The 16,931-nt window shown below is 33.3% G+C and overlaps 1 non-coding gene across 1 annotated transcript; it reads left to right on the top strand.

Annotated features, from left to right (window-relative positions):
* Positions 1 to 3,349: 3,349 nt before the first annotated feature.
* LOC144371550 (U6 spliceosomal RNA) lies at positions 3,350 to 3,452 on the top strand. Its single transcript, XR_013431505.1, has one exon. It is a non-coding gene; the product is annotated as a U6 spliceosomal RNA (small nuclear RNA).
* Positions 3,453 to 16,931: the final 13,479 nt, after the last annotated feature.

The following is a 16,931-nucleotide window of genomic DNA, read 5'->3' as shown; positions in this document are numbered from 1 at the left end:
ATCAGGCGATATGAATTTTTCAATTTAGATTTCTTTTTTGTTACTGTTGTTTTAATTAATCTAAGACCTTAGAAATTCTATGTAAATTTTAAAATTACTTTCTCAATTTGTATAAAAAATCTTGATGAGATTAAATTGAGCTTGCATTGGATCTATAGATCCATTTGAAAAGTTGACATTTTAATATCACTGTTTCTTTCAATCCATAAAGTTCTGTCTCCAGTTATTTGTATTTTCTTTAATTTATGTTAGCAGTTTTGTTATGTTTTCAGTGTAAAGATTTTACTTTTTTTCTAAATTAATTCCTAAATGTTTATATTTTGTTGCTATTATAAATAGCATTTCAAAGTATAATTTTCTGATTGTTGCTAGTATATAGAAATATAATTAATTTTTGTGTACTTACCTGTATGCTATAATCTTACTAACTTCACTTAGTAATTAGTTTTCTGAAAAATGGATTGCTTTTGATTTTCAGTGTAGATGGTGAACTCATCTGTAAATTAAGACTTTTACTTTATCCTTTTCAACTTTTATGCTTATATCTTTTTGTAGGTTAATTGTACAAAGACATACTAGCTTTAACAGAATAAGCGAGAGAACCATTGCCTTCTTCCTGATCTTAGAGACAAAGTGTTAATATATTAATACATATTGCATTTTTCATAGATACCCTTTACTTAAAAAAAGAATTTTAATATATTAATACAGCTGTACGTTTTTCATAGACAGCCTTTACAAAATAAAGAATTTCCTTTCTATTAATAATTTTCTGAGTGTTTTTCATACCAAATAAGTTTTGTATATTTGTTGTGATGATCATTGGATTTATATTTGTGTTAATGTGGTAAACTACATTGATTGAATGGATTAATAATTGAATATTGAATCCCACCTCCCCCTTTTTTGGTACTAGGATTGAACACAGGTGCACTCAACTGAACTACATCCCTAGTCCTTATTTATTTTTTATTTTGAGACAGGATCTTGTTAAGTTGCTTAGGGCCTCATTAAGTTGCTGAGGCTGGTCTTGAATTTGTGATTTTCCTGCCTCAGCCTCCAGAGTCTCTAGGATTACAGGTGTGAGCCATCATGCCTGGCACAGACTTTTTTATGTATTTCTAAATTCAACTTACTAATACAGATAGGGTCATGTCTTGATAAATCAATTGTAAGTTGAAAATGCATCTACTGTTTATAACCTACTGACCATCCCAGGTTAGCAACATAGTCCACTGCAGAATGTCCCATATCACCCTCACAATCATATGGCCGATTGGGAGCTGAGGTTCCTTACTGCTGCCCAACATTACAGAAGACTATTGTACTATACCGCATATTGCCAGCCCAGGAAAAGATCAAAATTCAGAATTCTAAGTATGGTTTCTACTGAATGCAGAGCCTTTGTTTGTACCATCACAATATTTATATATATATATATATATATATATATATATATATATATATATGAAGTCAAACTATCCTTAAGTAAGAGACCATTTATATTTTGTTGAAGATTTTGACATTAGTAGGCATGAGGGATATTAGCCTGGATTTTCTTTTCCCAAAATGTCTTTGCTAGGTTTTGGTATCAGAGTAATCCTGGCATGATAAAAAGAGTTGTGAAATTTTCACTCCTCTTCTATTTTTTCAGTTTCAGATTGTTTTTTTTCCTTAAATGTTTGATAGAATTTGTGTGTGTGTGTGTGTGTGTGTGTGTGTGTGTGTGTGTGTGTGTGTGTGTATAATTTCGATCTGGAGTTTTCATTGCAGGAAGATCTTTAAGTTATGGTTAAAATTTACATTCTTAGCTGGGTGTGGAGGCACATCCCTGTAATTCCAGTTACTTGGGAGGCTGAGGCAGGAGGATCACAAGTCCAAATCGAGCCTCAGCAACTTAGTGAGGCCCTAAGCAACTTAGCGAGATCCTGTCTCTAAATAAAATTTTTAAAAGGGCTGGGGATGTGGCTCAGTGGTTAAGTGTCTCTGGGTTCAATAACTGGTACCAAAAAAAAATTCAGTAATGTGCTTCACAGTCCAATTAAGTGTCAGGAGTTTTCCTGAAGACGACCTCAAAGGCATATGGCATGTGTTAGTTTTACTAAAAGCCAGTGGTGCAACCACTCCACCTCTGATTGGCTACCATGTTGTCCTGTTGGAAAAGCATAAGAATATGAAAATAGTGACCAAAATTGAAAGAATGTAAGTAGGCATGGGTGCAGTAGCTCTGTCTCCAGAATTGGACGATGGTCTTTATGTAAAAAAATCTGGTAGATTCTGGCTCAGTATATCCATTTGTCTATTAGAAGCTGTGTGAGATCGAAGGGCATTAGTGGAAATAAGCAGATAAAAATCCGGTTAAAATATTTTTGAACATTTAAAACATTTACTAAAATTTGCCATTTAAAAAAAAATGTGAAATAGAGTAAAATCTCCCCACCCATCTTACCCTTGTATTCAGTTTTATCCATTCTTTCCACCAGAACCACAAATTCTTTGGGTATCTTTTAATTTCTTTATGAATATGAAAGTAATATTAATATATATTTATCTTTTCTCCTATGGAATATTAAGGAAGTATATTACACATCATGTTCTTTGGGCTTTTGTTTTGTTTTTAGTACCAGGGATTTAACCCAGGAATGTTTTTACCATTGACCACATCTCTTTCACTTTTTATATTTTATTTAAAGAGAGGGTCTCACTGTATTTCTTAGGGCCTTGCTAAGTTGCTGAGGCTGGCTTTGAACATGTGATCCTCTTGCCTCAGCCTCCCGAATCACTGGGATTACTGGTGCGTGTTGGGGTTTAAGTGTGCAGAGTTTAGCTCCCTCAGCCTGACACTTTGCAAAGAGCTGTGGCTGTGATTTAGGTCAGCTGAGGCAAACCTCAGCTAGGAGAAGGAAAAGTTCTCTTCCCCTTATCGCAAGCCACAAGTTCTGCATGGTTTGGCCTAGAGGAAGAAGCTTCCTGCATACTGGACCTGGGAACAGTACATTCGAGGATTAGATAATGTCTGCAAAGAACTTTGGGAGGGTACTTATCAATGAACAGGAACAATCTGAATTTAGCTCTGTGTACCTGCTGAAAATGATGTTTGGGCAATGTAGATGAAATGTTACTGAAGAATTGATTGCTTTGTTAGAAGAAGAATATAAAAGAAACTTGCAAATAAACCTCAGCATGCAGTTGCAATTGCTGCCTTGGCTCTGCATCCCCTGTGTCCTGGTGATTTTGTGACCCTTACCCAGGGACCCAAATGCACTAGACGTTCACAGGCGTGTGCTACTATACCTGGCTATAATGTTCTATACTCTACATTTCTCCATTAAAATTATATTCTGGCTGCTTGCTTCAGCAGCACATATACTAAAATTTGAATGATACAAAGAAGATTAGTATGGCCCATTTGCAAGGATGACACGCAAATTCATGAAGTGTTCATATATATATATATATATATATATATATATATATATATATATATATTCTGGAATCTTGTCTAGTTGTATATTTTCCCTTGTATGGATTACTGTGCATAATATTTTATATATCAATCCTCTATTGATGAACATTTAGATTTAAAAATTCCTTTCCTTTTGAAATTAATGCTGTGATGAATAGACTTGTACATATATTATTTATCTGTAGGTTAAATTCCCATAGATGGGACTGCTAGAACAAATAGTATTTGAATTTTTAAGTTGTTAGATATTGCTAAATTGTTCTCCAATAGCAAACCCAAATATTTCAAAGGTATTCATTTTGAAAGTCCTTTACAGTGTTCGACTTGCTATAAAGATTTTTCTACACTAGTTCAGAGGAAGGAGGAAGAGGTAACATTTTTGAAATCATTTTCATAAGCAAACTCAAAATTCTTTACTAAATGAAAGAAGGAAATAAAAGCAAATTGTTTTACTATGTATCATGTGTCATTCTTGATTATTTATATAGATGAATCCTCCCTACCATTCTGAACTTGGTTTTATTGTTCTTACTCAAAAGTGCAATGAAAAGTCCCAGAAAGTTTAAATTAAATATTCTATCTAAGGTTTTGCTAAAGTTTGCTCCACAGAATCCAAAAGCTTTTTTTTTCCCTTTCTTGAGGGGAGAGACATGTCTCTAGCTGCAGAGATGCTGTCATCATCATCAGACTCATATGAGCAGTGATAGTCAATACATCTTGTCTCTGATTCTTGTGTTAGGATGAAGAGCCAGGATGATATATGTTGACCATCACGTTCTGATTCACCCAAAACTTAGCTAACCTGTGAGACTCATTTTCAGAAGATGAAATCAAGTTAAATTCTCTGGAATAGAGATTTTTCATAGTCCTGTAGAATATCTTATCTAATAATAGCATTTTCTGTTATACAATATAAGATAAGGCAATCAGATCATTTGCTTGAGGATATAAATTAATTGCTGGCAGAAGTTAGTCAAAAGAAAGAATATATGTTTTGACTGGACTCTAGTGATCAGAAAGACTTAATTCAAGCAAACTATTGCTTTCTAGATAACCCAAGGCAAGGAATAACCAGCCCTATTTCAGCCCTCCATCTGCAAAATGGAGATGTTCTTTTAGAGACAACATTGATCACTAACAGTATACTTGGCATAAAATTAGTTATGATTTCTGATGCTGTATGAATTATGTATTTGGTTAAAAAAATATTAACTTTGTAGCCAAATAGACCTGACTTGGAACTCATTTCTTTGTATTGAGTATGTGACCTCGGGAACTTCATTTTTTTTTTTAAGTCTTGCTTTTACCTGAAAAAGTAAGGATTTCAGTGATAACCACCTAATAGATTTATAGTGAAAATTAAATAAATTCACATGAATAAAATGCTTAGCACTGAGCCTGGGAACATAGTATGTACTCATTAAACAGTAGTTGCTAGTCATGGTAGGACTCTGTTCCTATCTAAAGATCTCTATAGTAGTAGCTATTGGGGCTGATTTCTGTGCTGTGAGAAACAACTTTGTATGTTTAATATGGCTTCATGCTCAGTTAAATCAAAACGGAGGTAAAGCTCCACCTGACCTAGTCAGTGATTAGCTTTTGCCTTTTCATGTGTGAAATTTTATTATCTTTATCATTGTCTTAGCTTGTGTTACCTACACATCATAAAATTATACCAACTTTTTAATAACTTGTCACAAACATTTATCTTTTTGACCTTCAGTTGAATTGTAGTAGGATTGCCTGCTGTTGAATACATCTATCTATCTCATGTAATGTGAATTTGCCAGTGTTCAAGTTTAATATTTATACCATGGCCACTTAGGTATCATGAGCTTTGATTCATCCTTGCCACTAGATGGCACTATAATAGAACACATTTATATAGTTATTCTTTCTTGTCTAGGAAGACATGCCACAGAAAAAGGAGCTGAGGAATGGCCCATGTGAAACTGAAGAAGAGAGGGCTTTGTAATAGGGATATTTTTTAAATGGGGGAATTTAGTATTGGAGTTATATATGGAATTTGAATAGTTTGCTATAGGAGTTTGCTACAGGAAAACTGTGTTGGGGAGTATGTAAAGAAGAAATTGTATTGTAGTGGGAGTCTGGAGAATTTGGGATCTACTTGTGATGTTGGATATATCTTTTAGATTACCTTAAGATAACTTTTGGGAGCTCTGTGTCTTTATTGGGAGAAGATAGCTATCTATCCATCTATTTCTCTCTATATAATTATGTTTGGGTCCCTCCAAAAGTTGGTCTTGGAAGTACTCATAAGAGAGGAGGAAGAATGAGATTGAAGAGCAACAAAGGAGAAACATAAGTCTGATATTTTAACTTGCTGTTGGCAATAAGCTTCAATTCTATTAGAACTTACTAAGTAGCACATAGACTTCCCCCTCTCCCAATCTTCAGCACAATGGCTGGGAGGCAGGAGTGCATATCAATTAGCTCTTGTTTATTGGTCAAGATGGGACTCTGTTCTTTCTCTTCATATAAGTATGGGTTAAGAGAATTTTTTCAAGCTTCCAAGACAGCCATGGGGCAGAAAGTAAAGATATTCAGTAGGGACTAGAGATGAGATCTTTCCATCTGAAGCAAATCATAAATTACTATTCCAACCTGGTCAAAATCAAATGTAAGGCTAGGTGGATATGATTCAGAGCACCAGATGTGTCTGCTACAGCTACCTAATAAATCATGTACTCAGTAAATTCTTCCTGTTGAAATAAACAAAAAATTCTAATGAACCATCTGCATCTCCAAATCCTTGGGAGCTACCTAATAGGTAGCCTAGCAAATGCTTAGTGAATAGAAATCTAAATGGCTATTACATGAAATTCAGAAGAAAATATCTTCCCCTTTATATCTTAATATGAAAGAGTTTCCAAATCCTTTAATTCTTATGTACTAGGGTATAGAAGCAGGAGGTAATTATTGCTGTAGGAAAAGGAGTTTGCTATAGGAAAACTATGTGTTGGGGAGTACATAAAGGAGAAATTGTATTGTAGTGGGAGTCTGAAGAATTTGAGATCTACCTGTAATTTTGGATATATCTTTTAGGTTACCTGAAGATAATTTTGGGAGCTCTGTTTCTTTATTGGGAGAAGATAGCTATATATCCATCTATTTCCATATATAATCTCTAATTTTCCTTAAAGTTTCTTCTAGCTCTAAGATATTATGAAAATTATATATGTAGAAGAATATTTGACTTTTTGTGAATGGCTTTTTGTACTCAAATGTATATTTACATTTGCATGCATGACATGATAAGTTGGTAGACATTGGTATTGATTTAAAGATGAGCAAATCTTGATTTTTTAAAAATAGAAGTTTCTTTGGTTTCCAACAAATAGTATGTCATATATGCAAGTAAACAGAAGAAATATTAATATTAAGATATGCATATGTACTATAAATTAAATCTTTTTATTCTGCATATTGTTTAGTCAAGTGAAATTTTCATTCTGAAAAATGGAGTAATTAGGCAGGCAAGGATTTTACAGAAAGCAGAGATCTAGAATTTGCAGCAATATCACTATGATGAAGAGATCAAATTTGAACTTCAGGGCTAGTGAAGGAGAAAGAACTTACAGGAAGTCAAGATCCTGAAGAAGAGTGCTCTTAAAATTCCTTACAAAATTTCTCTTCAAGGCATTAGCTAATTTCTGAACTATGCATGAATGGAGTAAAAGGCTAAGAAATCCAGAAAAAAAATTAAAATGTTAAGAGGCTAAAAAGTTTATCAGAGCTTTGGAAGTCTGGGGAAGAAACAAACAAAAATATAATTTAGAACCTGCCAAAAGTGAAATTTCCAGGCTTTTAGATGAGACTTCTAAAGTGTTATGGCTGATGCTAGGGATAAATCAGTAATAGATAAGCTTTCACAAATTCTTACTAATATGCTTCCATTGTTGGGTGTGATGGTTCATGCCTGTAATCCTAGAGGTTTGGTACGTTAAGGCAAGAGGATCCTTAGTCAGCCTCAAAATAGTGAGGCACTAAGCAACTCAGGGAAATTCTGACTCTAAGTAAAATACAAAAAAAAAGTAGGGCTAGGGATGTGGTTTAGTAGTTGAGTACCCCTGAGTTCAATCACTGTACTCTCCCCATAAAAGACTTCCATTATATTAATCCCTGATTCTATCAGGGTTTCCTGTTTCTGAGGAAGAGAAGAGTAACATCTTCTCTGAAAAAATATAAGATCATCCAGAATCTCTGCCACCTCTCATGCGTAATGTCAGTGCTCAATCTAAAAGACAATGGGTGCCAGAAAACAAGACCAAATGACAAAGCTAACAGGATAAATACAAAACAAAAAAAAAATAGCAATAGAAATAGCTGGTATAGATTTGGGGGTTAACAGAAATATAATCTTTAAAATAATCAGTAAGTTTAAGAAAGTAGATTCAAAACAAAAGAATGTCATCCAAACATTAAAATGTACAAAACACCATTAAATGGAAATTTTATAGTAGAAAAAAACAAGAAGTCAAAATATAACTGCAGATGAGAAAACAGAATAGAATTAGGGAGCTGAAAATAGAGAATTGAGAAACTGGAAGTTGGTAAGTAGCAAATATTATACTTGAAGTTCAAAGAAGAAAAATGAATGGAAAAATATAGATAATAGCATATAGAACTTGATAAAAATGTAGTAAGGGTAATCAATGTTTAGTTGAAGTTCTAGAAGAAGAGGAGAGAGGAAATAAAACAGGAGAAATAGTTGAAGATATACTGGAAAAATATTTTTTGAAACTGATCAAGGATATCAGACTCAAGAGTCATAAAGCTCTATAAACCCTGAACAGGTTAAAAATAAAATAAATATAAAATAAAGGGCTGGGGTTGTGGCTCAGTTTTAGAGTGATTGCTTAGCATCTGTGAGGCACTAGGTCCAATCCTCGGTACCTCATAAAAATAAATGAATAAAATAAAGGTCCATAAACAATAACAAAAAAAATAATATATAAAATAAAATAAAGCCAAGTCCAGATACAAATAAGAAGAAAAATAAACAAATCCATAATCTTTATAGTGAGAGTTCTTTTTTTTAAATTTCATTTTATGATACTGTTAGGGAAGGAGTCTAAGGCCTCACACGTGCTAGGCAAGCACTGTGCCACTGAGCTATGTCCCCAGCTCCATAGTGAGAGATTTTTTAACATATCTTTCTTGTCAAAAATTCAGTAAAGTGGGGTTGTGGCTCAACGGTAGAATGCTCACCTAGCACGTTTGAGGCCCTGGGTTTTATCCTCAGCATATAATATAATATTTGAGAAATACAGTGAGCAAATGTGTGTATGTGTGGGGTTATATAATATTGTACAAAAAAATGCCAAGCATTCCACATTCTTTTTTATGGACACATAGAACATTTATAAAAATAAAAACTATATGCTGGGTCATCAAGCAAGTGTTGACAAATGTCAAAGCATTAAAATCATATGGAGTATATTCTTCGATGATACGGAAGATAAATAGTACATGTATGTGAACAATATGAGGTTCATATCTTGAGTTCATTAAAACCGTAGATCAAAAAGTAATGATGTCCAGTTTTCACTGGATTTAATGACTTACTTCCATGAAATAGTGTATGGAAAGTGAAATATAATGACTTACCAGAGGAGCAGGAGCCTGATTAAACATCACCTTACCCAAGAACTTAACATCATCAGGATGAGTTATATGGATATTCAGTAACCCTGATGGGATAAGATGAAAAGGGCCCTCAGGCTGTGTGTGGTGTTCTTTACAAAGTATGTAATTCCCATCTAATCACATACTCCCATCAAATTCAAATTGAGAGGCTATGTTAGTCAGCTTTACATAGCTGTGACCAAAATACTCAAGACCAAGTAAGAGGAGTAAAAGTGTATTTGAGGCTCACAGTTTCAGAGGTTCAGTCCAAGGTCAGTGGGCTCTATTGCTCTGGACCTGAAGTGAGGCAGAATAGAGGGGCAAAGGAAAGCTCCTGAACTCATGGCTGCCAGGAAGGACAAGGGTGGTAAGAGAAACAACCCACAAGTAAGTCACCAGATAAATATAACCTGAAAGGCATGTTAACCCTATCACCTACTTCCTACAGCCTACAGTTACCACCCAGTTAGTCCATTAGAATCATTAATCCATCAAATGAATTAATCCAGTAATTAGTTTACAGCCCCCATAATCCAATCACTTCACCTCTGAACATTCCTACTCTGACAAGAATTTCAGGGTCTACCTCATATCTAAACCATAATAGGGACATTCTATAAATTCTATCAGGGATATTCTATCTTGCTAATGTGAATACATTTTTAAATTGTCAGGGTCACAAAAAACAAGGAAACAAACTTAGAAGTTGTTCTGGACCAGAGGAGACTAAGAAAGAATATTGACTAAATGCAATGCAATATTCTAATTTGAATTACAAAGTGAAGAAGAATATTGTAGTGGAAAAAATGAGAAAAATCCAAATCAATCCTGAAGTTTGGTTAGTAATGTATCAATGTAGGTTTCTAATTTTTAACAAAGGTGCCATAATATAAAACATTAAATAGAAGTGCATGAGGGGTATACAGGAATGCCCTGTATATCTGTAAGTCTAAAATATTCCCCTAAAACATTTATTAAAAATAAAAATGAAAGAAAGATAGGTAGCTCAAATGAGAAATGGGAAAAACTACTTGAGAGGAACATTTAAAAAAAGATATTTAAATGCACAGTATAGAAAAGAAAATAAGTCTATTTTCTTTATTGACTATGAGAAAAATGTAAACTAAAACTAAACTAAAACACATCATCACTGTAGATGCTCCATCATAGCTAAAATGGAAAAGATAGAGAATACCAACATTGCTAATCTGACGATGTTGGAAGATCTAAACCCATACACTGCTGGTGGGAGTATAAATTGATAAAATTATTGCATTAAAATTTAGGGGTTAGCTGGGTGCATGCCTGACATCCCATCAGCTCAGGAGGCTGAGTCAGGAGGATCAAAGTTCAAGAGCAGTTTCAGCAACTTAGTGAGGCCCTAAGCAACTTAGTGAAACTCTGTCTCTAGAAAAAATAAGTAAATAAAAGGGACAGGTGTGGTGGCACAGCCTGTCATCCCAGCAGCTCAGGAGGCTAAGTAAGGAGGATCATGAGTTCAAAGCCAACCTCAGCAAAAGTGAGGTACTAAGCAATGCAGTGACACTCTGTTTCTAAATAAAACTATAAAACTAGGGTTGGGGATGTGGCTTAGTGGTCAAGTACCCCTGAATTCAATCCTCAGCACCACTCCCAAAAAAGGAACAGGGATGTGGCTCCATGGTTAAACATCCCTGGGTTCAATAGCTGGTACAAAAAAAATAGAGGGTAGTGTTAACTAAAACTAGACACTTGACTAACCTACTACCCAGCAATTCTGCTGTAAGTACACATTTGCTACAAATCATGGACAAAATAATCAGTTACTTTATGTATCATATCCCTGAATGGAAACAACCCAAATGTCTATAGATAGATCCTTGTGACCCAGGCATATGATTGAATACTCTGTTGATTAAAAAAAAAGAAAAGAAACTATTCCTACAAACAATATGTATAGATGAATCTCAGACATAAAGACACAAAGATGAGAGGAAAATCTGGACAGAAAACAGCATATACTTTTATGGATTCATTTATTTGAAATTTGAAAGTGATGAAATTAATGGGTGTTGATAAGGTTGATGGGACTGGTAGTGACTGGGAGGGGCAAGAGGGGGCCAGCACCGACTCTGGTAGTGTTCTGTATGTTTAACTCCTCTGTGGGACAGGAGAACATTTGCCATGTCAGAATTCCCAGACTGGTGCCTGAAGACTGTGCACTTAACTGTGCGAATCAGAGATTCATGAAAGAGTCAAAAGCACAGGTCTTCCAGAAACTTGGATTTTAATATCAAAACATGTTTCCATCCTGATTTATAATGCAAACTATAGTTAATTAGTATATGTGTATTCTTTAAAAATCAAATAGCTACATATAATATTATTATTAGAAAACATCTGCACAATACTTTGATAAGTAATTAATTTGTTCTCTGTGCTTTGGGATTTATTTTATTCACTGCATGAAGGGATCCAGCGAGACCAGTTACAATTGTCGTACCAAGTACGACCAAATTAGGCAATAGACTCTCCTGATGTTCTAATATTTTGAAATGTAGAGAGGACTATTTGAATACCTAATAAGGCTTTTATAAAATTTGGGGACTTCATAAGCACAGCAGGTTAAGAATACACTTTTATAAAAAATATATTCTATGTTTTAAAAATTTGCAACAGCTATAAAAGATAGTTGGTATCCTCCCATTTCACAGATGGAGGAACTGAGATTGAAAGAGATTAAGTTGCCTTGTCTATTCATAGAAGGGCCATGATTCAAACTTAGATTTAGACTGACTAAAATCCATACTTGGATTCACAATTATCCACAGCAGTGTTTTTCTAAGTATGAGTCATGAGCCATATACATTAAAATCATGTCAGAGGTCTCTCAAGTGTAAATCTCCAGGAAGCCAGGGCAGGCAGAATATTTGGAATTAGAGCCTCATTTTTTTTTTTTGTAAAAGGCCCTGAGGATTAAGAAGCACTGCTTTTTGCTCTAATGACTTTGAATAGGAAGGTGACATCTTATTCAAACCTAACCTTCTAAGTTTGGGGTTTACCAGTATTACACATAATAGAAGAGAGCCATGCTCCTTGAGTGTGTACATACAGTTTGTCTGGTACAATCTCTCTCTCCTTCACTATTATTTCATAAAATTTTTAACTAGAAAGCCTATTTTTCTTGCCATAAAATTAGCATTTTAATTCTTTTGTCTTCAAGTTTGTCTTCTTTTTTCTTTTTTCAGGCTTTATTTAATTATGGTGTATTATTGAAAATAGACTAGAATTATGTTAACCTGTGTAAATGTCTTAGAATGTCTAGGGCTAACTGGGTGGTAAACTCAAATTTTGAAAATGGGTGACTCCTTCTAAGTTAAAGGTGCTGTATTGTCTCTTTAAGTCTCTCTATAAAAGCAGTAAAATTTTTAAAGGGTAAATAAATTATTTTTTAAGCATTGTCTCTATTTAATACGAATATGTCCCAGGGAATTTACTGTTCTCCAGACTGTCAGACTTGTCCCTATTGTGTGTTACTGGGACATGGTTAAGATAAATCTTTTATAAAACTGTTTTTGAGATGACCATCTATTTTAAGGTTTAGATAAGTAATATATATTTGACATAAATTTTGAAAGATACACTATATGAGTTTGCATTTTTTGAAAGTCTCTTTTAATTTCTTTTGGTCTATATTAAGTTTGAGATGTTTCCTTCAATTTTAGTTTCCAGTAGGCAAATTTTAAAGGTCCTCTTTATTAATAGTAATTGATGCTAGTTATGAAGATGAGACATCTTTTATTAATTACTGTAAATTTTTTGTATATAGGATAGATGATTTATTTTAATATTATATGTAATTTGACACTTTAAAAGGAACCCTCGATCTCTTTTTGAGAGAAGGTTTCAAAATATCTTTATCTCTTAGAATATCATCCTTTGAATAGGTGCCTCTTGATTGTCTTCTAGAAAATATGATTCAGGTAACTTTCAGTGTAGAAAGTAGTATATACATATTACCATATTTTTATGGATAATAGGTCCTGTCAGAGAACTTATGTAATGCTAATGAATTTCCAAAAAAAATTGTAATTTTTGTTGATTATAACTAACATGGGACTTTAATTTGGAAAGCATCAGTCCTAATAAAATGTTCTCCCATATCTTACAATATCCAACAAACAGAGGTAATACACAAGAATCAGCAGTGACTTTGAATTAATTAAATTAGTATTCAAGGAGAATTGTCAAAATTGTAATCTAAGTCAGTCATTTACTATATTTAGGGTTTAATCAAAACATGATTTTTTATTAAAATTAACCCATCTTAAACAGTAAGAATCATTAGGCAATAAAGTCATTCCTTAAAGAAAATAAGCTTAACATTTTAATAGGTCTTTATTATGTCAAAATATGTTAAAAATCTTAGCTTATATCAGCATAATAAAATCAGGGAAATAAACTGAAATGTCCTTGAATTACTCAGTTTATATTTTTATAATTGGGCCAGTTATCTGTTTCTCAATTGTTTTAACTTTCTACATAATCTGCAGAGATAATGATATAGATTTTTCTAATTAGGAAAATAATTTTATTATTAAAATTTAGAATATAAAGATCTTGTTTTAATCAAAGATGATTTATTTCTTCTCTGTGGAAGTATCTTCTTTTCCCTTTAGAATTCTTACTGGTTATATTATGGAGTAATAATTTTTGAAAATCTTAGAATATAAACAAATTATTGTACATTGATAAAGAGAAATAAAATACAGTTAAATTTTAATTAAAATACAGTTAAAGCCCTTAGATATTTTTGTAGGAATAATTACATTTGTTTTTCAACTTATAAAATTTGTTGAATGATTTGAAAATTAAAAGTCACTTGATTATCTCTTGAAAGTAAGTTTATAGTAAAATAAATTTATCTTAAATATTTCTAATTATAGATAGAGAACATCAGATATATATATATATATATATATATATATATATATATATATATATATTACTGTTGAAGAAAAATGATTAGATGAATATATATTAACTGAATAATTAGACATGAATGCAAATTATTTTCTGGATTAGCAACTATTTGTTATCCAATACCTAGAATAATACATATTGAGAATAAGTGCATAATTTATAATTGTATTAACTTTTTTTAACAACGTGTTTCTTAAGACATTTGAGTCCATTACAATTTTCTTTGGATTAGTAGTGCACTTTTTTATATTTGTGAGGTCACATAATAAGATCTTTGTGCATACATATACTTATTTTTCTAATTATATAGTCAGTGATGAAAATAGCATTTTTTTGCTCATCACAGGGCATGGCTGGCTTTATTTTTTGTGGTGAACAAATGCTTTCTTTTAACCTTCAAAATTGAAAGTAAAATACAAAGAAACATATGTTTGATGCCTCTCATCAATAAAAAAATTATTTAGTAACAACCATATAGAGGAAAATTAAAGATCCTAAAGGAAACTGTTGAGGGATAAAAAACAATCAAGTTGTTTAGTCTTGAGAGCAAGTCAGGCTTAGGGCTGCAATGTAGAAATCTGTGTAATTAAATTTTGCCTAAAAATTACATTTTGTTAGCATTTACAGGTGGGAATTCATAAAAATGTAGGCTCTATGTAGTTTCAGTAGCAGGTCTGTGTGAAAATGAAAGTACAGGTTAGTGACTGGAGGCAAAATCAGATGTCCTGGTTGAATGACAGGAGAAAGACCAATGGGTAGCACCCAAAAATGGGAAAGGAGGAACCAGGAAGACTAATTGGCTAGCCATGCTTCTTGCTGTTACTGTGGTGATGGAAACAGCTTGGAGCTTTCTGGGGAAAAGGCTTCAAGAGCAGGTTTCATTCCATTTGATTTGTTTGTATTTATCTGACTAGTGTGCAATGGCTTGCTTTGTCTTAACCACCTGTTCTTGCAGTGTGTGTTGTCTTTTTCTTTGTATTTTTGCTTGCAGCACATGGGCACTTTAAAGCGAGTTTTAATGGCAGATGCCAGTGTTACTATCAGATCTTAGTGCAGTTTGCATTTGGCATCCAGGCCAGGTTGTTTAATGGTTAAAAGCATTGCTGGTTGTGGGTCTAGTTACAGACCCCATAGGAAAAGCAGCTAAACTCTTTTGTCCACAGAGGCTGGGTTACAGCCATTCTGATAGGGAAGGACAAGAATGTGGTAAAAAGGTTTAATATAAATTGTTAGAGAACCTTTGTAAAACAGCAAAATAACTAAAAATTAAAAAATAAGTTCCCTCTCAAGAAGTAGAAATTCTTTCTTATGAAGTCTCATCATAAATAATCATAATCATAATCATAATCATAATTCTTTTTTCTCTTACTCTTTACAAGCATGGATTTCTAACATATAAAACCCTAAAATCTTTACCTATTGTTTTTTAAATGTAAAGATTCACAAAAACAATCCAAAAAGTCCATAAAAATGATTTTCTCATTGGAGAGGACTGAAATTAACAACATATTCTATTAATAATATTAATAATACTTTAAAATTTTAAGGTCTCTAACATTGCAAATTTTTTTTATCTTTCTAAAAATAAAATATTGCCAGATATTTTTTAAAAAGTTCAACATCACAGATTTTCTTCTAATTTCTTACTTTCTACAATATTGTACAAAATACTCTGAAACCTTAAGTACACTTAACTTATGAAAAGATTCCAAATTCATTAAATTTCTTGAATGTACCCTGGAGACCCAGTATGGGCCACCAATTGTCAGGTCTAAGGACTAAATGCTCAAGGTGACTCTAGGTGAACTGGGCTGCATGAAATAACCACACAGAGACAAAGAAATACATTTTTCTTTGCATCCTGTGATGGCTTCTCTGACCTATGGGGGTCCATGGATAGAGAGAGGAGTATGTGCTTAGTCCTTTTATTGGGAAGAAGCCATTCAAATGAGGGAATGGGTAGGGTTACAAAGGAATAGGTGAGTGTACCTCAATACCCTTGGTTATGACTACACCTGAACACTAGCCTTGCTATCAGAGCTGGGAGAATGTCCAAGTCAATAAGAAATGTATTGACTGGTCAGAGCCTTGTGCTTCAGTAATTGAAGGTGTGGTCATTAAGATAATTTCTTCAGAGTAGAATGCTTGTTTCACATGTGTGGTGCACTAGGTTCAATCCTCAGCACCACATAAACAAAATAAAAAAGGTAGTGCATCCATTTACAAATAAAAATATTTTTAAAATAATTTTCTTCTAGCTACCTAATAAGATTTGATGGGTATTCAGCAGGATAATTTGTGTAAGTAACAGTGCTGGAACACATTAAATAGAGTTTTGTCTGATGTTATAAACAGAGCTGTTAATGAAAAGAGTAATTGATATTTGGCATTGGGGCAGCCCCACATTTTTTTTCTCCATTTTTTAAATAACATAACCCTTCCACCCGTGGGAGATAAATTTTTGGACTTAAGTAGTAACTGACACTATCAACCAGAAGCATGGATAAGGGCCTGTGAATCAATTCTGTCCCAATAGGTGGACACACCCATGGCTAGTTTTGAGCTTCCCCTATATTAGTTAGCCAAAGTTAACAGCAATGACATTTCCTTTTACAGAGACTAAAGTGAGAAGGAGAGAGTACTCTTGGACTGAAATCCAAGGTTCTCACATCACCTGGTCTTGGCTAAGCTACAATCTACAGAAGCTACAGAAATTACCTTCAAGGAAGCCATGGCTTGTGTAGGTTTTGTGATAGAATTGAGTACAATAAAAAGAACAAATCTGAAAATTCACACTTTACTTGAATGAGAAAAGTGAAGAAATGGACTAAAATGGTAGAATAACGAAGGACCC

This window comes from Ictidomys tridecemlineatus, chromosome 16, assembly GCF_052094955.1.
Source record: "Ictidomys tridecemlineatus isolate mIctTri1 chromosome 16, mIctTri1.hap1, whole genome shotgun sequence".
NCBI classification, from domain to species: Eukaryota; Metazoa; Chordata; class Mammalia; order Rodentia; family Sciuridae; genus Ictidomys; species Ictidomys tridecemlineatus.
The sequence above is the reverse complement of the archived record's forward strand: the minus strand, read 5'-3'. Positions and strand labels throughout refer to the sequence as shown.